Raw genomic sequence first — 21,626 nt, forward strand, 5'->3', positions numbered from 1 at the left:
CATACCGGCTACCTGCCAGCCATCAATGTCGCGGCTAGATGTTGGAACTCGATTACACATGTCTTTAGCTTTGGGGGATAAGAGATATGCCTGACAATCGAAGAATTTGAGGCACTAATGGAATCTCGGCGCGATGAGGAAATCATATCTCAGCCTTATTTCGGCCACATCCAAGCTTTGGGACGGATGTGCAGGCTTACTCTAAATGAGGCTCGATTTTTGGTTCACAACGAAGAGCTGGATATTCCCAGCCCGATCCATCAATTTTCTGATGTCGGTGACCGCGACGACTTTCTTTGGCGGGGTTTTAGGCAACATGCCCTTTGCTTATATATGTCGGCTCATTTTCTTCTTACCTCAAATTTCGGAGGGTCTAGCATTCGGCTGATTGAAGTGATCCAAGGTTTGAAAGAAGGCAAGAGCTGCATTGGCTAAGTGTTGGCCGAGACTTTGATGGGTTTAGACGGTTTCCATTGGCGAGAAACTACCAAATTCGCAAGGAGTCCACTACTCCTTCAGGTACTGTTTCCCACCCTTTTCCAATATGTGTTTCTCATATCTCAACACTCATGCTCTGTTTTTCTCTCAAAGCCATTTTCTTACTTATCTCTTAACGTACGTCTCTCTTTTCTTTCATCCCTCCCTAGATGTGGCTAATAGACAAACTGAAGGTAGTGGACTCTTGCTCTGCATACTTAGCTCGAGCATACTTCTTTCGCCAACAACTAGTGGATTTCCCGAATGAGGGATGGTGGTGCCATTGGATGTGCGATAGGTCTGCTGTTGACATTGCTTGGTGTTGACCCTGGCTTAACCTGACCAAAATGAGCTACATCATGACTCGACAACATGGTGTTCAGTTGATTGGCCATACACACTATGTATTATACTTTCCGATCAAGTTCAAGCGTCAGTTTGGAAATGATCAGACTTGCCTAGATGAGGAGGTAGAGTACCCGGTTTCATTCCCCACCCGAGGTTCACATTTGGCTAAGTACCTCACTGCTTGGAGGACGAGAGAGCTTCTGGCTCCTGTCCCTAGTTTTAGCTGCGCCCTTTCTGGCAAGTGCCTGACTTGGCTCGAGGATGAGGCACAAGCTGTGCCCACCTTAGCATCAAAAGCTTCCACAAGCACGAGCAGGGGACACAGGAGCACCTGACTCATCTATGCCCCTAGTTTATTGCTTTGATCTTTACTTTTCAAGTTTTATCAATGTAATAAAAGCAACTTTGATTTGTATCGAGAGTTTGGAGAACTTTGTATTGAAATCAATGAAATTAAATTTATGAGCATTGAAAGTTTTCCTTTTGGTCCAAAAATGGTCTAAGTTGAAAAAGGTAAAATTTGAGCAAAAATCAACTTTTATCAAAACTTTTCGAAACCATTTTCGATAAGGATCACCACTTGACACACACGAAATCAATCCTCAAGATGCATAACCTTGAATTCGAAGATCGCAAATTGCCCCTTGACTGGATAACACTGCTCAGCACTGTAACCAGCTCTCAGAATAAAGATCACAACCGAACTTTTAGATAAAGAACAGACAAAGAATGAACAAAGATGACCTGGTCATCACATGGACATGGCAGTTGAGTTGGGGGTGTTTACGGCCAAACTTAGGATGAAGTTGCCTACCTATCCCAAAGATGGGAATTAGGCCTTACGTAGTTTGGTTCGGGTTTACTAGAGTATTAACACTCCTTTTGCACTCTAACTTTTGCCAAGGCTGCCCTTTAGAGTTTTTAACCTTGCGAGCTCAGTTTTTCTTTATTTCCAATTTTTTGTGCTCTAACTTTTGCCTAGGTTGCCTTTCTAGGTTTTCGGCCTAGTGAGCCTCTCAGGGATAGTATTTCTTCAACTTGTCCATGTTGATCGGTTGGGAAAATTCTAGGCCATTCAAGTCCATGAGAATAACAGCTACACCCGACCAGATAGTTTTGATGATGTAAGGACCAGTCCAATTGGGTCTGAACTTGCTCCTAGGGTCATGGATGGGAGCTCGGTTGTCTTTTAGCACCAAATCCCCTTTTTTGAGATTTTGGGACTTAACTTTCTTGTTAAAAGCCCTAGCAATCCTGCGTTGATAACCCTAAACATGGTACAATACTTTCAGCCTTCCCTCATCAAACAACATCAATTCTTTAAACATCCTTTGTTGCCAGTTCGCTTCTGCTATTTGACACTCAGCCATAACTCACAGTGACGGGACTTTGATTTCAATTGGCAGAACAACTTCCATCCCATAGACAAGAGAATAAGGAGCTGCCCTTGTAGACGTTCGGATTGAAGTTCTATAGCCCTAGAGTGCAAATGGCAATTTGTCTAGCCAATCCCTATAGGTCTCAACCATTTTTTGCAAAATATGCTTGATGTTCTTGTTGGCGGCCTCAACAGCTTCGTTGGTTTGCAGCCGGTATGTAGATGACTTATGGAAAGCCATGTTGTATTTCTCCAAAAAGTCTATCACTTCTTTCTTGAAATGGGAGCCATTATCTGAAATAATCTCGTTTGGGACTCCATAATGGAAAATGATATTGTTTCAGATGAACTTAGCCACATGCGCTGCTTTCAACACTACGTAGGACTGAGCTTCCACCTACTTCGTGAAGTAATCAATTGCCACCAGAATGTATTCATGCCCATTCGACCCTTTTGGCGTGACTACGCCAATGATGTCGATCCCCTAGACTGAAAAAGGCCATGGTGAAGTCATGTTGTACAGCTTCGACGGTGGGATATTCATGTGATTTGCATGGTTTGGCATTTGTGGCATCGCCGAACAAAATCGATACAATCCGACTCCATAGTGGACAAGTAGTAACCTTGCCTGAGAATCTTCCGGGCTAACATTACTCTATTCATGTGCGCTTCGCACTCTCCCCCATGGATGGCCTCCATTAGGCGCTTTGATTCCTCTACTTCGACACACAACTTGTGCATTCCCAGATGACCCCTCTTATACAGTTTACCTCTGTAGATAATAAATTGAATGGCCATCCACCGTATTGCCCTCTTATCTTTGGCATTTGCCCCTAGTGGATAACCTCTTTTTCCAAGAAGTTCTAGATATCATATAACTAAGGGTTTTGATCTTGTGCTTCATTTATTGTGGAAATAGTCTCGTAGGCTGCCGTATATCTCTGCTCAATAATGATCAGACGCATCCAGACTCCAAGCGGGATGCCTATCATGGATGATAGAGTTGATAAGGCGTCAACGAACCTGTTGTTCTCTCTTAGTAGATGCGTGAAAATCAGCTTCTCAAACCTAGGAATCAGAACATCCAAGGTTTGGTGATAGATCTTCATCTTTTCTTCTTTGACCTTCCAGTCTCCTTTTGCTTGAGACACAACTAAGTTCGAGTCCCCGATTACGTCCAATCTTTTTGCCCCTAGTTCAAGGGCGGCTTCCAAACCAGCAATACATGCCTCGTACTCTGCTTCGTTATTTGATACCTTGAACCGGAGTTTGAAGGCTAAGAGTATATAGGAATTGTCGAGTGCTATCAGCAACACACCTATCCCATAACCGTATTGGTTAGACGCTCCATCAAAGTACATTGTCCGAATCTCTTCCTCAACTTGCAGAATAGCTTCATTTGGGAACAGGTATTCTACTGCTTTATCCCCTTCTACTGGGTGATCTGTCAGGAACTTCGCCACAACTCTCCCCTTGACTGACTTGGGAGTGACATACTTCAGATCAAATTCAGAGAGAAGAAGCAACCAACGGGCTAGCCTACTCGTAAGTGATGGTTTCTCAAAGAGATATTTGATGGGATCTAATCTCGAATTCTGAATTACGGAGTGAGCTAACAAGTAGTACCTCAACTTCTTGGTAGCCCATACCAAGGCTAAGTAAGCTTTCTCCAACGAAGTGTAGCGGGTCTCATTATCCAACATTTTTTTGCTCAAATAGTAGATGGCTTTCTCCACCCTATCCTTAGATTCCTGAGCAAGCATGCATCCCATCGTTGTGTCGGTTATTGACAAATTCAAAATCAAAGGCTTCCCCGGCTCTGGCGGCGACAACACAGGCATATTCTGAAGATACTGCTTGATCTGCTCAAAAGCAAATTGACATTGATCATCTTATCGGAACTTTTTCCTTTCTTCAGGAGACCAAATAGTGGTTCACACGTTAACGTTAATTTAGAAATAAACCGTCTTATGAATTGCACTTTACCCAGAAAGCCTCGTACCTCCTTTTCAGTCCTTGATGGTGGCATTTCTAGGATGGTCTTGATTTTGGAAGGATCTACCTCGATGCCCCTTTGTGTGATCAAGAAACCCAGCATTTTTCTTGCTGTTACATCGAAAGTACATTTTTGTGGATTTAACCTCAGTCTGTATTATCCGATCCGTTGAAAGAATTCTTCAAGGCGGTGTAGTTTCCCTCGCTTTCTTTGGACTTGACTATTGTAGACACCCCATTTTTGACCGCCCTTAAGACTTGGGCACTACTGATTGCTTACTTAGTGATGCAGGCTATGCTATGCAATGCAAAGGGTCGATTTCTTTGGCAAGGAGAGAGTCAAATCCCAACCTTACACCCCATTTTTGGACTAAAACTATTTTGACCAAAGATTTTAGACCTCAAAACCCTCTCTTTCAAAACATTTTTGGAACAATGATTCTACGAAGTTTCGATGCTCGCATTTCGTTAAATGTTATGCTTTTCGGTAAACCGAGCGAGGACAAATTGGAAATGAATGAAAGAGATGAAATCTTTGAAAAATATTTTAAAACACCTTGCTTGGGGGTTTGAAGTTGAAGAAAAGAGGAGAGCAGAGAAGAAACCAAGTTGGAAAAGAAGATGGGCATGAACCGTTAAGAGAGAGTCGAGCAGCCCTCGCTAAATCGGGCCTAGCCTTTTGTATACTTGGATTTAAGCTATGAGGCCACCACCGTTGGAAAGCTTACTTCCAGGGCTTCAATTTGGACACAAGAATGACTTGAAAAGGAGTCCAGATGAAGGATTTATGCCTGGTGTAAGTCGGGGACTGGGGTTAGTTTTTGCCGTCGGCCTCTATGGGAGTGCATCGGCCACAATTGGACCTCATCAGCCATAGGACGGCCAAGAGTGAACCTAATCGGCCAAAAATGGCGGCCGGTCGGCCAACAAAGTGGCCGGTCGGCAAGAAATGTCCAGAAAGCCCAGAATTGGCAGATATTTCTCCTCCAACTGTTGTACACTGCTCCAGATATTTCCAATTGAGATATTTTCGGCCAGAGCTTGTATTTTTGCTATATATGGAGGCTATATCTCACATATTGCAAGGTTAGAACATGAAAGCATTTTTGGGAGCCTCTCTCTCTCTAAAAAAAATCCTCTCTCTCTAGAAAATTTTAAGAGCTACATTTTTCTCTCTCTCTCTCTCTCTCTCTCTATAGTTCACTCTCTCTTGCCCTTTTGTGCATAGAAGTGCATAGAAGTAGAGAAATACTTATAGTTTGCCTAGGCATCCTTCATCAAAGTTGCATATCATTGGGCTGAGATCCCTTGGAACCTATTTTTGGGCTGTTAAAGGGTCATTTGGGCCAAGAAAGAGGTTGTTTTGCTGCTGTGCATCAAGAGGTATAACTCTCCTCTTTTGTATTTGTTTGGCACACTTGCTTCACCATCCCTTTTCCATTGTTTTGGGCTGTTTCTTAGGGTGGTGTTGAACTACAAAAAGGTCTGATTTTTAGTCCTGAAGTGTTGATTTGAGCCTTGTTTGGCTGGGGGGTTGTTTCCTCCCTTTTGCTTCTTGGCTTGTAAGGCCTTTTGAGCTATCTTTCACCACCTTTCAAACCAACTTCCTTTTAGACTTAAAACCACCGAATTCCAGAGGAATTTCAGGGGTGGAAAGGTAGTTTTGAGGCTCAAAATAGGAGGGGGTGATCCCCTATCCTCTTGTCTTGTTAGCATGTGTTGTTGGCCTATCAAATGAGCATGTATTTCTCTCTTCTTGAGGCTTTGTTTGAGCACTTTTTTGTGACTTTTTAGACCTTCCATGATTTTATTTTTGGCTGTCTTGGTCACCTCTTGCATGCTTTGTCACGCCCCAAACCCGCTCCTAAAAGTTTGGGCATGACCACTTCAGAAACGGACATTTAACTTGATATATATATGAGATATGGGGTTTGAACGGAAGCATTCATATTTTAAAATAATAGAAAACCATCTCCATTGAGCTATAACTACCATGCCAGGATCACTAACGGAACATAAGGCAAATAAACATATAGTGACGTGCATCTGAGAATTTAGCTATATGCTTATACACATACATATACAGACCCAGCCCTCAAGATTGGGCATATAACAAAAGCATTGAAAGGTAAAAGGATTATATACACTTCCTCTTTAGACAGACAATCAGGGTACAAAATCAAAAGTTTAGCAAAACTCCGTAAAATGAGTTGCCTTCATCTAAGTGCCTGGACACCTTGAGGTCGACATAAGAGGAACGGATGCCTTGGGTTGAGACTGACCTCTAGGTGGAGTGCCTATAGAAATAGACATAACATAAAGTGAGCCAAACACAGTGAATAGTAGTACGTAACACTTTAACAATTAACTTGAATTACAATGTACATGTATAAGGGCGGAGGACATATAGTTAGCTTTATCCTGTAATTATTTTCAGAATGGCCTTAGGCCTATGGTTTTCAGCCCTTAAACAGAACAACATTAAGCCCTTAAATAGACGGCATTAAGCCCTTTTCATGCATGTATGAACTCAAGAGGTGGCTCGCACAGATTCTAGAGGTGACTCGCATGGCAGCACTTAGTTCCGTGTAGCACTTTGTTTCATACTAACAGATCATATAGAATGGCCATAGGCCCAGATGTCACAAATTGGCCATAGGCCTCACAGATGTTACAGAACGACTATAAGTCTCATAACTTTCACAGAACGGCCATAGGCCTCATAACTTTCACATCGGCTTTAAGCCCAGTTCACATATGTATGGACTCAAGAGGTGGCTCGTACAGATTCTAGAGGTGGCTTGCATTGCAGCACTTAGGTCCGTACAGCACTTTGTTCCATACCAGAAATCATTAGGTCTTAAAGATCGAACCATCCATATCATGTCAGAGCACAACATAACTGGAACAGATAAACAGAATAAATTCATATACTTGAACCACGGTATTATTACCCCCGGGCAAAGGCCATAAGACCACGGTATTCTTACCCTCGCGTAAGGGCCTTGTGCTAAGGATGCCATGAATACTTATATATATATATGGAATATCATTCATAAATTCAAAACGTAACACATCAGAAAATAGAACATTTCTTGCCGTATCATGTCATTACAGTACGCTTAACAAAGACAGAACAATTTACATTCTAACGTGGGTTACATAATGATGTTAAACCTTTTCATTCATGTCATAGATTCTAAACGACCTCGGGTCCATACGTAACACAACAGAATAATCTTGGATTCATACAGATATCATTGTTCAAGGATGAACATAAGTTCCATTTATTCTTTAAGAAGTAACGTAGTATGCTGATAAATAATAGAGGGTTAATATTTGTTATTGACAGAACAAAAGAATTCCAAAGTCATACCGATGTGCGCAAATCTTTCAATGTTCATATAAGTTCACATTGATTTCCAATCATCATAAATGTTTGTGTACCACTTACGAAGAATAGAGTGTTAGTGACAATAATTATCAACAATAAATAAAATATACATTTCTGTACTGCTACTCACAATGATCGGCTCCCGGTAGCAATGGGACGGTGTCCTCGTTTCGACATATAGCACAGTGCACAACACATAATATGAGATTATACTCGATCCTTTACTTATTCTCTTTGATCATTCGATCAATTAGCCATGGTGGTACCAAGCTCATTATTCCTTAATAAGTTATAATCCATGTCTCAGAAAACAGGAGAAGTCGATGGGAAATGGTTTAGGTGAAGAAACGGTACAAAACTTGTTGACAAAAAGTGAATAGTTGTCACTAATTTGGGCATAACTATTTCTGTATTTAGAATTTGGGAGTGAGACCACTACCATTGGAAACTAGACTTCCGGGGCTTGATTTTAGGCTCAAGAATCACTCAAAACAGAGTCTCGAGGAAAAAGATATGCTTATTCAAAGTTGGTTGGACAAAGCTGTCTCCCGCACGTGCGGGAAACAGAGCCGCACGTGCGGCTCTGGGTAGTTTGCTGTCTGAAAATGGCTCTTTTTTCTCCAACACTTGGTTTTTCCATTTTTAAACTTGGCTCTTAACATAAATCACTCAAAAACATGTAAGATTATCTCATAACATGATAAATTAACATCAATCAAGTGCAATTCCATTTTAAACAAATCAATCTTTGCCTCAAAAATAGAAATTCAAGTCTCATCTTCTATATAATCAAGCTTCTATAATATATACCCCAAAATCATACAAATACATCTTACACATGGTTGATCTTCACACCATAACTTGGTATTCCATGAATCATTCTTAAGATTGAACCCAATTCAAGCAAATTTAAAGAAATCAAGGTTCAATTCCTTGAGTTTAACTCATTTCATTCATAACCCAACACACTTGTTCATTTGCATATTAATTTTCTCCAAATCCATCATTGATTTCATGTAGTAGATGCATTATTTACAAAGATAATAGTTGAAACCACATACCTTAACTTAATTCCTTGTTTTTCCCCTTTAATCTCTTCAATTTTCCAAGCTTCTATGGACGATCCTCTTTCCCTCTCTATCTCTCTTTCACGCTTCTCTCTCTCCCTCTCCCTTAGATATTTTATTTGACTTCAAAATGATAAAACCCCCAACTCACATGGCCTATCCATATATGTATATATCACATACTTAAGCTTAACACAAGAGAGAGCCAAACGGGGCCTTACGAATCGCGCAAAATTAAATTTCAATATAACTTTCCAGATGACTCTAAAAATTATGATGATCATAAATATGTCCCCTGTTCTAGTTTCTGAAGCCTCTAAGGCCTTCAATTTGCAGTACCAAGTTAACCACCCAAACGTACATTAACGAATCAGACAAATTAGATTTCCAATTAAGTTTCCCAAATAGTTCTAAAAATTTCAATTAACACAATTAAGTCCTCAATTGTGATTTCTGAACCCGTAAAGGTCGGTAATTTCAATTTTAAAGCCGTGGCTCAACAGTTAGTTCCTCAATTTAAACACATATCATTAAATTAAAATACAATAACCCATAAGGCCATAAAGGTGATATTTAATACGGATTTTGGGGTCGTTACACCAAAAGTGAGTAAAGAGAAAATTTAATTAGTTTAATCATCCCTAATCAAATTTCTACAAAAATGCTTATTATTACTTAAAAATTATGCTGATCTCAGATGTAAAATCAATTTCAGGTAATTAAGCCTCTAAGGCTTCCAATTTCTGATTCAATCATTATAATTGTGACAGATGCTTTCCTTACCAAACATATAGAGGTTTCAATTTATAAGAGCCATGTGCTTAAACTAAATTTCTCGAGAGATTTCACATTAAACATTTAAATGCACAGAACAAGGGACTAAATTATGCGAGAAACACATACAAGGGTCGGGTTATTACATGCTTCTTGCACTTGTAGTGCAATCTTACTCACAAGCCTTGTTAGCCTTACAATGTAGCATGCTCTTGTGGTTTGAATTAGCTTAGTTCAAGCATATTTTTGGTGTTATTTTGGCATGTTATAATTCTAATTTTGATTGGTGGACTCACCTCTCGCATGCTTTATACACTCGTAGTGTAATCCTTGTTAGCTAGCTTTGCATGCTTGTCTCTTTAGCCTATTATTCTAGCTCATTTTGGCTATACTCCAGCGTGCTTTAGCTCTGTTTTGAGCCTTCTTGGTCGTATGATGCTTGTTGTGCATGCATATAGTGCAATAACCTTGACTAGTTTTGAGTTTTGAGGTATTTGCATGCTTTGGCATCATTTGGCATGGTATTTCAGAGCATATACTTCCATCATTCATTCCTATGTATCGCTCTTTAAGTGCTTTTAAGAGTTGAGCCTTATGCCTCGTTTATGAGCCAATGCATGAACATCATTTTCTTGCTATCTTCTCGGTTCATTTTTGCCACTGTTTTGGCCTGCTATAGCTCTGTTTTGGGCTGGTTTAATCATTTGAGCATTGTATGGCATGCTTGTATTGTAATGCACTTCACTAGCTTTGGCGTTCTTAGCTCTAAACATGTCTTGCATGCATTGTCTACATGATTTAGTGTCTTTAGCATCCTATTTCGGTGCTGAAATATATGCCATTGCACTCCATTAATTCACTCTTTCATGTGCTTTGAAAGAGGCCTTAGGCCTCTTGTTGGCTTAAGCATGGAATTGAGGCTCTCATGCCTAATGGTTTTAGCCTTCTCTTGAGGGTTTCTACTAACCAAAAGCATGAGGCTTCTTCCATGCTCAAGGTGCTTGTGGCTTAGATCCTCTTTCAAAATTAGAGGACTATCACTTTTGGACTTAACCAGTTAAAGGACTTATTGGTAATCTAAAATGAGTAAACAAAATGAATCAAAATAAAACATGCCAAGATAACATGTTTGTGTTGCATCGCATGTGTTTGGATCAGACGTTAATCCAAACACAAGAAATGAGAGACGTTTCATACTTGAAGTGATGAAACGTGCCTCATTTCTTAGTCGCCGTCCCCCCTTGATTGTGCATGATAGAGTCGAGGCCTCTCGAGTCTTGTGTGTTACTTGTGCATTTATTAACATTGTGCAAGCTTGACTTTTTGGCCATCATGTATTGAGATGCGTGATTGGTGGCTCGAGAGCCGAGCACTGCACTCTTTTGAGCTTGAGACATGATAAGGAGTGTAGTTGCACACACATTTCCTTGCAAATACACTGCCATGCTCTTGTTTGTGCTCTGTTGCAACAAAAGGAGAAATTTTCAGGAAGTAGTAGCCGACCGGCCATCAAAGCTGCCGACCGGCCACCAAGGCTGCTGATCGGCTATCAGAAGTGGCCGACGGCTATTAACTTTGGCCGATGGCCATCCCTCTTGGCCGACCATCCCTCAGCATGTTCCTAAGGTGAGTCAGAAACATTTTGGAAGTTGGCATAATTTTAAGAAGTACAGAAGTGTGCAAACAGAGGCATCTTAAGGCAAGGCAGTGGATTTCTGATCGAGGCGATCGAGCATGCATCCTTCATCGTTCAAGGCAGAGCTGTGGCTGCCTGTAGACACCCTATTTTTGACCGTCCTCAAGACTTGGACGTCACCATTTGAACACTAGGTGATCATCCATGTTCGTGTTTGTCTTGAGTTCTTGGAGGTTTCGGTCGCGCGGCTTGCCTCAAGACCTCTCGACTTGTTTGTTTTGTGCTTTGTTATACACCAAACACTTGTGTTTTTGCTTCTGAGGGCAAGGAATGGCTTGTTGGCCATCCTCACACCTCATCGGCCTTGGCTTGAGGCCACCGGCTCTGTTTTCCTGCTACCGGCCAAATATTTTGGTCGGTCGGTAGTGTTTTTGGTCGGCTGGCCATTTTTGTTGGTCAATCGGCCATATTTTCCAGCTGACCCCTTTCCGTCTGCTTTTGGCAGATATTTTGTGCCAGCTGTCACAGCTGGCATCCACTTTACACCCCCTTCATACACGTGTATGGAGGGATTTGCCTCTTGTTTAGCTTCTCTTGGAAGCTTGAGAATTTGAACCTCTATAAAGAGGGAGCCCCTCCTCTGTCCTCCAGGTTCAGAGAATTAGGGTTAGAAGTTTTATATCTATCTATCTCTATATCTCCTTCCCTTTTGATTTGTGTGTGTATCTTGTGCTCAAAACGTGTTTTTGTTCTTAGTTTTGCACTAAGACACCTAGTGTTACACTATACCTTGGAACTGAGGTCCCTTGAGACTGATTTTGGGGTTCTTGGTTTGATTTGAACTCAAAAATTTGCTGGGGTGGTCTTGAAGAGGTTCTTCAAGGGTAAGAAACTTACCTCTTTATTCCCCATTTTTGCACAAGCTTTTGACCTATCTTGCTTATTGTTTTAGGATTATCTATAAACAAATAAAATTTCTGATTTTGTGTGTTTTAGAACTTTGTTTAAGGTCACTTTGAGGTTTGGGGTTGTCTCCCCCCTCCAAGGCCTTGTTAGGCCTTGTTTTAGGCCATCCATTTTGGCCATTGTTTTGGTCTTTGCATGACCTCTCTACCACTGAAATCCAGAGGATTTTCAGTGGTGGAGAGGTAGTTTTGAGGTTCCAAATAGGAGAGGGTCATCCCCTCTCCATGTTGTCTTTGATGCTTGCATAAATGGCTTGTGTTGTAGCATGTTTGCCTAGCTTGTTTTAGCTCAATTTCAGAATGTATTAGGTGTTATTTTGCCATGATATAACACTATTTTAAGTTGGTTTAGACATGCCATGTATGCTCCTTACACTTGTCTTGTAATCCCATGTTTTGGCCTAACATGCATCATGTTGTAACATGTCTTTCTAGCGTGATTTTGGCTTAGCTTCAAGAAGTTTTTACCCATGTTTTGGTATGCTTGAGGTCTGATTTTGGTTGTCTTGGTCATCCATGACTTGCTTTGTATAGCTACCATGCAATCTAGCTTGTAGGCTTTGAGTTTTGAACCCCCTAGTATGTATTACTTGGCTCATTTCAATGATTTGGAGTCACTTACCATGTCATTCCAGTCCATATGGCATGCTCGTTTACTTACATTTGATGCTCCTTTGATGCCTTAAAGAGTTGCTATTTTGTGCTCCATGTTTGGACCATTGTGTATACCATCATGTGTAGGCCATTTAGATGCCATCTAAGTGGGTTTTTGGTCTTGATTAGACCTGCCTTAGGACTCTTTTAGGTCCCCATGACCCTTTGGGGTTTGCTTCATATAGTCTTGGTTTGAGTCCCGTGGCTAGTTTCCAAATTTTGGGCTTGGTTGCATGCTTTGCTTGATTTGTTTAGTTGGTTTGGCACCATTTCTAACATGATTTCAGAGCTTACAATGTATGTCATTTGTCCATGTTCACCCTCTTTTAAGTGTTCTTAAAAGTCCCCTTTTATGCTTAAGTGGTTAGGCCTTCACATGTGCACGTTTGTATGTGTTTTTGCCCTCATTTCCATAGCACTTTGGCCACTAATTTGGGCTTATTCGAGAGTTGTCCATATTAGTTTAAGACCATTTCCGCATGTTGTTGCATGTTTGCCTCGCATGTTGTTGCATACTCGGCCTATTAACATGTTGTTGCATGTCTAAGTGGTAGTGCATTTGGCATGCATTCTTTTGGTTTTATGTTGTTTAACATGTTGTTACATGTTTGCCTCACATGTTGCCACATGATTGAATGAAGTCACATGTTTGTTTGCATGCTTGAGCGTCCATGTTGCATCTTGCATGTTAACATGCTCATGTTGCATTAGATTTGTTGCACACTTGAGCTATTTACATATTTGCTTGCTTGCTTAGGTTGCATTGCATAGTATGTGCATTCCTCACCTCTTGATCAACCATGATAGAGGTTAGGGCCCTTTGTGTGTTTTGTGCATTTCATTCCATATTGAGTTGCACACTTGGCACCTTGGGCCATCATGCATGGAAATGCGTGATTGGTGGCCCGAGGGTCGAGAACCATACTCCTTTGAGTCTCAAACATGATGAGGAGGGTGGTGGTTCAAACATTGCTTTGAAATGCATTGCCATGTCTTGTCTGTTCTCTGTTGCAACAAAACCAGTATTCTGCAGGAAGAAATGGCCGGTCGGCAACTTTCAATGTCGGCCGACTATCAATACCCAGCTGGTGATCTAATTTTTGGTCGATGACCATAATTCCATGGCCGGTGGTGCTCCCTCTTGGTCGGTGGCCTCCCACAACTCTCAGGGAGTATTTTAGAAGCAATTTGGAAACTTGTGCAGTCTTCAGAAGAGGAAAACAGTGCAAACAGAGGCAGCATGAGCATGGCGATGGATTTCCAGGCGGAGCCGAGCATGCGTGCATTTATCCCTCTTCCCGAGGCTACTTTACTGCTTTATTAGCTTAGTTAATTTGCTTAACAAGTTAAGTGGTCTGTAATAATTAATTAGCTAGAGTAGTTAATTATTTATTTGGTTTGTACTATTCTTTCGGTCCCTCGAGAGGGCGCAATTGTGTAATAAGCATGCGTGTGTGTGATGCATGTCTTCCAACCTCCACTTCTTTCTCCCTTTTACTTAATCGCTTACGATGGTTAGTTCTAGGGCACGTTTCAATTAGTATCCTTATGCTATGCATGCTTGCATCATTCATCTGTATTGCATGCACCGGGCTCAGCGCATCATACTAACTGCATAGTATTTCAATTCCAAGTTGAATACATGTGTTGAATTGTCACATCTCATATGCCATTTTGGATTAGTCGAGACTATTCTAGTTGCATTTTGCCTGCAATGCATTAGTCATCTTAACCTGGATTTGGATCATACATTTGATTGCTAACATATTCCTTGTTTTGGCTCGGAGTACACTGTGGGTATTTATGCTTTAGCATCTTGCATGTATATGAGTGTTAACACGACAGCATGCTTACCATGAGACTATGTGCTTATGTGATATAACTGCCTGAATGCCTGTGGGTGAAGGTTGGATTGCTTGAAATGGAATAATTCATTGAAATTCGTGTTTTTAGCTTACTTGCAAGTAGCAAACTTCAAACCATTTCCAAACAAACGGATATGCGATGCTTTGTTCCAATTAGGCGATCTAGTCTATATTTGTGTGTTGTGCGCATCATATAGTAAATTCTAGCCAATTAACTGGAATAAAAACACATATGTTTTCAAAACTTGATATCATGATTAGTACAGGCCGATCTTCGGATCGGGCGAGCGGGGGTGCTCATAGCTGACCTTCCCCAATCGTACCCAAGTTCCCGAGCTGAGGCAACTTTGGTGATGATGGACACGTGGCCTTAGGCAACGAGTCAGGGTTTCCTAAATTCCCCCAAAATAAATATTTAGGTGGCGACTCTGTATCTGGAAAAACAGTTCATGTTTGACACTTTTTTCTTAAAAATTAGTTTTCCAAAACGATTTGCCGGATCTGGACTCTTTGGCGATTTATCAATCTCACATCACACATTGTGAGATCAGATTAAGAACCGTGACATATTGAATCCGAACTGTGGAAAAGCATAAAGCCCTCGAGGGGGCGTCCACAGTTCCTGGGACTCTGCTGGGGAGTTAGAGAACTTGACTCGAACTCATGATATCTTGTTTTGATTACACTCATGTGTTTCTTTGCATTGCATGTGCATTGGTGCGCTTAGGACACCGTGTTTGCCATATGCTATTCCTGAACGGTTTGCCGAAGGCTCGCTTTGAGAAGCGTTCCATAAGGCTGACCGGTTACGGGCTCTGCCATGATAGGAACACAAACTCTGATTTTTACCGGAGCACCCCTTTTGACCATTCGGCCTAGTGCATATTCGGAATCCATAGTGACCATTCCAAACTAGGACAGGTTGCTTACCCGATTGTAGGTTGTTTGAAACCGCTGTATGTGTGGTGAAAACCCTAGATCCTGACAATAGGACAGGGAAACCCTACCCCAACATAGGGGTGTTTTGGCTCTCACTTGCTTGTTATGTGCTTTTTGAGTTGACCTCTACAGGGAATGCACATATCAGTTTGCAAGTCTGGGTATCAAGCTTGTGGGCATCAGTGTTTTGAGAATCAATTATATCTGCGGGTATTAGATTCAGATTTGGGGGAGTAATTTTGGGGAACAGTGATCAGTGGTCGAGTGCAGTTATTCAGCTATACTTATGTCTGTTCTAGTAAAATTGGGCTAAGATGTTGCCTACTTTCTCTTTCAGTTCAGAGATTTAATTTGGAGCAGCCAGCGTTCTCCTTTGTTAAGGCAAGACCAGTCAAGGCTTACCGGTTCACCTGCTCCGTCAGTCACCGGTTACATCATCTCCGTTCAGTTCAGCGGACTCATGATGACACAAAATTCAGAGAAAATTGTGGTTATGGCAGCCGCATTGGACCAAGAAATCATCTTGCAGGATGAGACCAATGTTGAAATACCATATCCGCCTAGGTTGCCTGTCACGCACCCGATCTGGATGCCTCAGTTGTTTCAAGCTCGTGAACCCACCACGTTTGAGTTAATGGGAATGATTGGCGACCTCCAAAGGTCTGTGGCTGACCTCGCCTATGGAATGTCGGCTTCGCCACCAACCAAATCGTATGCCGGGAACTTCATGCCGCAGGAGCCCCCGCTACTGGGGCGAATTGTAATTGAGCTCAGCCAGCCTGAAGCTGTCTCGAACTCCGGCAATGACGTATCAATGACAACAGGGCTTCGCACTGAAGCAACAACCCAAACCTCCCACCAAGCTGAGGCTAGTGGAAAGAACAAGATGAAGGCAGATGCAGATCCCTATGCACAACTCCAGCAAGCTGTTGAGGCTTTGAAAGCCGGGGGGTTGAATAAGTAACAAGTACTCGCGGTTTTGGTTAAGACTGTGGATGACATCTTCCCTACTCAGACAGAGAGCAGTTCAAGCCAAAGGGAAAATCGAGATAGAGACTGTCGTACTAGAATCGTTCCTCCCAACTCTAATCCTACACCTGGAAAAGATCTGAGAGCCAAGGTAGCACCTGTCAACCCCTTTGCTAGTGCGCCCAGCAAAGGTCTACAGACTTCGAAGTATCTACCCCGAGGGCGCAGGGTTTTTCATGCCCTTTACATGCCTTTGTCCAAGGCTCTTCGAATCCTCACGGAAAAAGGTCATCTTAAACCTCTTGAGCCTCGGCCTCTCCCGAGTAATCTCCCTCTTTCACATGATGCCACCCAGTACTGTGCGTACCATCAACAGGCTGGTGACACCACCGACAATTTCTTTCGTCTTCGCCACAAAGTGCAAGACTTGATCGATGATGAGGTCATCCTCCCACCTAGCTCAACAAAGTCCGTCACTACTGAGTTTGTGGACTTCGAAGATACTACAAGTATGTGATCAGGGGTTGGCCCACCTGCGGGCGGTGCTCGGTTTACTTCAGATGTGGCGTATGGCACGCACTGTTTTGAGCGTTTGCAAATGCTAGCTTTTGTAGTTTCTGACTCGGGTGTTGAGTTAGTTCTGTGGTTTCTTTTTGAGTCTGTCTCGTTGTTTTGAGTCAGTCTTTTTGATTAAGGGTCTGTCTTATTGTATCGAGTCAGTCCTGTTGTACAAGAGTCGGGTGATTTCGGAAGTGTTACCTCGGACATCACTATTTTGTTTTGTCTTTGTCCTTTTGCTTTCTTTTTGAGTCTGTTTCTGCCATGGAGCTAGTTACACCAGAAGATCTAAATGAAACAGCAGTCGTTTTCGTATTTTGTGCTTATTTTTGCTTCAAGCCAGTTGTGCCAACAGATTTGAATGAAACGGCAGCACATTTTCATCTACTCCTCCTGTGCCTTTAAGTCACTCCATTGACCTAAGTTTTTCAAAACTTTTTGAACTTTGTGATGAAAATGAGGAGGAAGGAATTCCTCGGGATTTGCAAAATTTGATCAACTTGAGAGAAAGAGAGGCATGGTAAGCCCTTGATGAATGAGATCATGTTTGTTAATATGAGTACTGAGAAGGATCCTGACTTGATCTAGATTGGTTCTACACTGTCTTTAGCGCGAGCGATTAGTCGTTTTCTTAAAATTTTTCAAAAAATGTTTTGCGCGGTCCTGCGAAGACCTGTGGAATCGCTCTTGAGATCGTGCAGCTTAGGATCGCTCTCAGCCTCGAGACTCGACCCGCTTTTGCTTTCAAACAGTTGAACTTGCGTTCAGAATGTTCAAACGGTCAACCACAATATGAGACTTGTATGGCCAGATCAGAAGCACCTCCCGAACAAGGGGCAAAAGACGTCAGATAATGCACTTGAAGAGTCCAAGACGAAGATCGACAAAAATGCCAAATCCCAGAAGGGAGGAAAGAAGAAAGTACTACTGGGGAACAACTGAGTTCCTATCCACAACACTAGAGGCAAATTCAGCCCCCATTGGATGGACTCTTGTAGACGTCCCCGAACGTTCCGGGAGGGAATCCCGTTTTGTTCATTTGGGCTTACTACAGTTCAGGACTCAAAGTCACGGTCCTGTATCTAATCTCACAGAGTGCAATGCAAGACCGATGAATCATCAAAGACTCTAAATCCGGCAAATCATTTTTGAAAACAGATTTTTTGAAAGAAGTGCCAAACATGGACTGCTTTTCCAGATACAGAATCGCCACCTAAATATTTTATTTTTGGAAAATTTAGGAAACCTTGACCCGTTGCCCGAGGCCACGTGTTCGTCATCACCAAAGTTGCCTCGGCTCGAGAACTTGGGTACGATTGGGGAAGGTCACTTCGTGAGCACCCCTGCTCGCCCGATCAAAGATCGGCCTCTACTAACCACGATATGAAGTTTTGAAAACATTATGCGTTCTTATTCCGGTTGTTAGCCTAGAATTACTATGTGATGCGCATAGCATACAAGTATAGACTGGGTCGCCTGAATTGGAACAAAACATCTCATGTTTGTTTTGAAAAACGGTTTGCTACTCGCAAGTAGGCTAAAATGCAGGTTTTGCCACCCTCGGGTGGGCTTAGAAAAGATGGTTTTGCCACTATCTAGTGGGCTTAAAACTCACAGTCAATGCGTTATTCCAATTCGGATAATCCAACCTTCACCCACAGGCATTGAGGCAGGTATATCACATAAGCACATAGTCTCACGGTAAGCATGCTATCATGGTAGTCACTCACACGCATGCAAGGATGCTAAAGCATAAATACTTACCGAGTACTCCAAGCCAAAGAAAGAAGCCTAACTATGCTGAGATGCCTAATGCAACACACGCAAAAATGCAACTATAATAGGCTCGGCTATTCTAAGAATGGCATATGAGACGTTACAGCTAACATGTATTTGAGGAATTGAAATACGATGCAGTTAGTATGATGCGCCGAGCCCGGTGCATGCAATACAGATGAATGGATGCAAACATACGAGCATAAGTATGCTAATTGAAACATGCCCTAATCTAACCATCATAAGCTGATAAATAAAAGGGAGAAAGACGTAGGGTTGGAAGACATACATCACACACACGCACACTTATTACAATTGTGCCCTCGCTCGGAGGGTCCGAATAAATAATATAGTCCGAATAAATAATTACAGTCCGAATAAGTAATTAAATATTACAAAACCCTAATTAATTAACAAATTAACTATGAAAGCAAATAAATTAGTGTGCAAGCTACAAAATGGACTGCCTCAGCTCTTGTTCTGAATGATGAAAGAAGCATGCGTGTTCGGGTTGCCTCATCGGAAAATTCTTCGCGATGCCTCGCCTTGCCTTTGTTTGCAATTGATCTTAGAAACTTGCACAAAGCTCCAGAAGGCTGAAACTCCACCTTGGGAAGGCCACCGACCAGTTATCAGCATGGGAAACCACCTGCCGACCACCCTTTGTGGTGGAGACCAAAGAGGGTGGTCGGCCTGCCAGAAAATCTGGTCGGCCGACCAGTTTCCACCTCTCGTTTCTGTTTTTTTTCAGCAACAAAGTCAATGGAGAGAAAAGGCAATGTATTTTCAACGTAAGTGTGCATGACCACTCTCCCTGTCCTTGCACAACCTCTAGGGAGTGTAGTCCTCGATCCTCGTGCCACCAATCACACATCTCAATGCATGATGGCCGAGGAATGGAATTGCACGACTCGATGTGAAATGAATGCACATATGAACACAACAAGGCCTAAACTCCATCATGGATAATCTGGAGCGTTGGTGACTGGGAATCGAGGCACGTTTCGTCACTTGGAGTATAAAATGTCTCTCGTTTCCCGTGTTTGGACTAAACCCTACTCCAAACACAATGCAATATGCATGATATGCATGAATGCAATTCTAACATGCAACCTAGCATACGCAATGCTGTGGACTAAAATGGCATACATAATGCGCGTGATATGACATGGCATGCACAATGCTCTAACATGCAACCTAACATACACAATGCTATGGACTAAAATGGCATACACAATGCACGATGGACTTACACCAATATGAGTGGACCTCTGCCACACTCACATCAGTGGCCATATGATGGAAATGAGACAACCGAAACACATGCAAACATGCACGGATGCAAAGGACCGATCCTAAGGCATAACATGCAACTCTAACTAAGCATGACAGAGGATGAAACATGGCATAGAATGGGACATGATACAGCTCTGAAATGGCATAAAAGATGGTCCCGAAACATACAAATATGTCACACAATGTATGCTAGGTGGCTCGGGTACCGAAACTAGTGAAGCGGGTAACACTAGAGGTACACAAAGCAATGCACGAATGGCAAAACCAACGCCAAGCAGACCCTAGGCAGGTCTGAAACAGTGGGGAAATGGCCTAAAATGATGGCTCGGAATGCAAAGAAATGAAGCTCATTCAATGGTCGGTAAATGAGACATACAAGCCCGACTCTCAAACGCATTTAAAGAGTATAAAACATGACAATATGGCATTCAAACAAGCTCTGAAATATGATGTATAATGGACCTAAAACATGAACACACCTCAGTATATGCATGGAATAGACCTCAAAACTCAAAGTTAAGGATGGGTATTGAACTACAAGCATGCAAAACAAACATCATTCAATCATGAGACCCAAAAATATAGCTAGGGCACTCCAAAATATGCACAAAATCAGTTTAAGGCAAGGCCAAAAAGAGCTAAAATCAAGGGTCAACAGAGCATGCGAAGTAAGCTAGTGAACCATGATTTGCACTACAGCTATATGAAGCACATGAGAGCTCACCAAACTAGCCAAAAATAGAAGTATGCCATGCCAAATAATGCCCAAAAACCCACTGAAACTCAGTCAATGCATGCAAAAATGATGTGCCCCTTTAGAAGGCCATGCAAGGGGTTGTTCCACACATATAAGATAGACATACAAAATGGCCAAACCACCTCTGGAAAGAGGTTATGAGGACCCTAAAACTCACCAAAAAGGTCCTAAAATTAGTCTAGGAAGCATGCAAGTGAAAGCCCATTTGAAAGGCCTTGAATATGATTGCTCTACACATGCATAATAGACACTTTATATGGAAAAATGGGCTCTGGATAGAGTTCATACAGACCTTAAAACTCACCAAATAGGGCCTGAAACATGGCTTCAACACATGCAAAGTGGAGCTCCTTTGTAAGGCCAAAAGGGCCAACAAACAAGGCAAGGAGAAAGCGGGTCATCCCCCTCTGATTTTGGCTCTCAAAATTGTATGCTAGCCATTGAAAATCCATTGGATTTCAGTGGCTAGAAGGCCAAACAAAGCACAAAACTAAGGCCTAGATGCAAGGCTCAAAATAATATGCAAACAAGCATGCAAGGGGATAGATGACCCCCAGCAGAAAAATGACCTTAAAAAATCTTCAAGAGGAGCTCGAAATAAGACTTTTTTAAGTTTATGTCAAGGCTCTAAAATGCTTGCAAGTAAGTCTAGAATATGAAGTAAAATAAGCCTTAAAAGAGAGATGGAGCATACAAGGCAGTAGATGACCTCTAACAGAAAAATGTCCTTAAAAAAACTTCAAGAGGGACTCAAAATAAGACTCTTTTCAGTTTATGT

This window comes from Camellia sinensis, chromosome 8 (genome assembly GCF_055761805.1).
Source record: "Camellia sinensis isolate YWXY chromosome 8, ASM5576180v1, whole genome shotgun sequence".
NCBI classification, from domain to species: domain Eukaryota; kingdom Viridiplantae; phylum Streptophyta; class Magnoliopsida; order Ericales; family Theaceae; genus Camellia; species Camellia sinensis.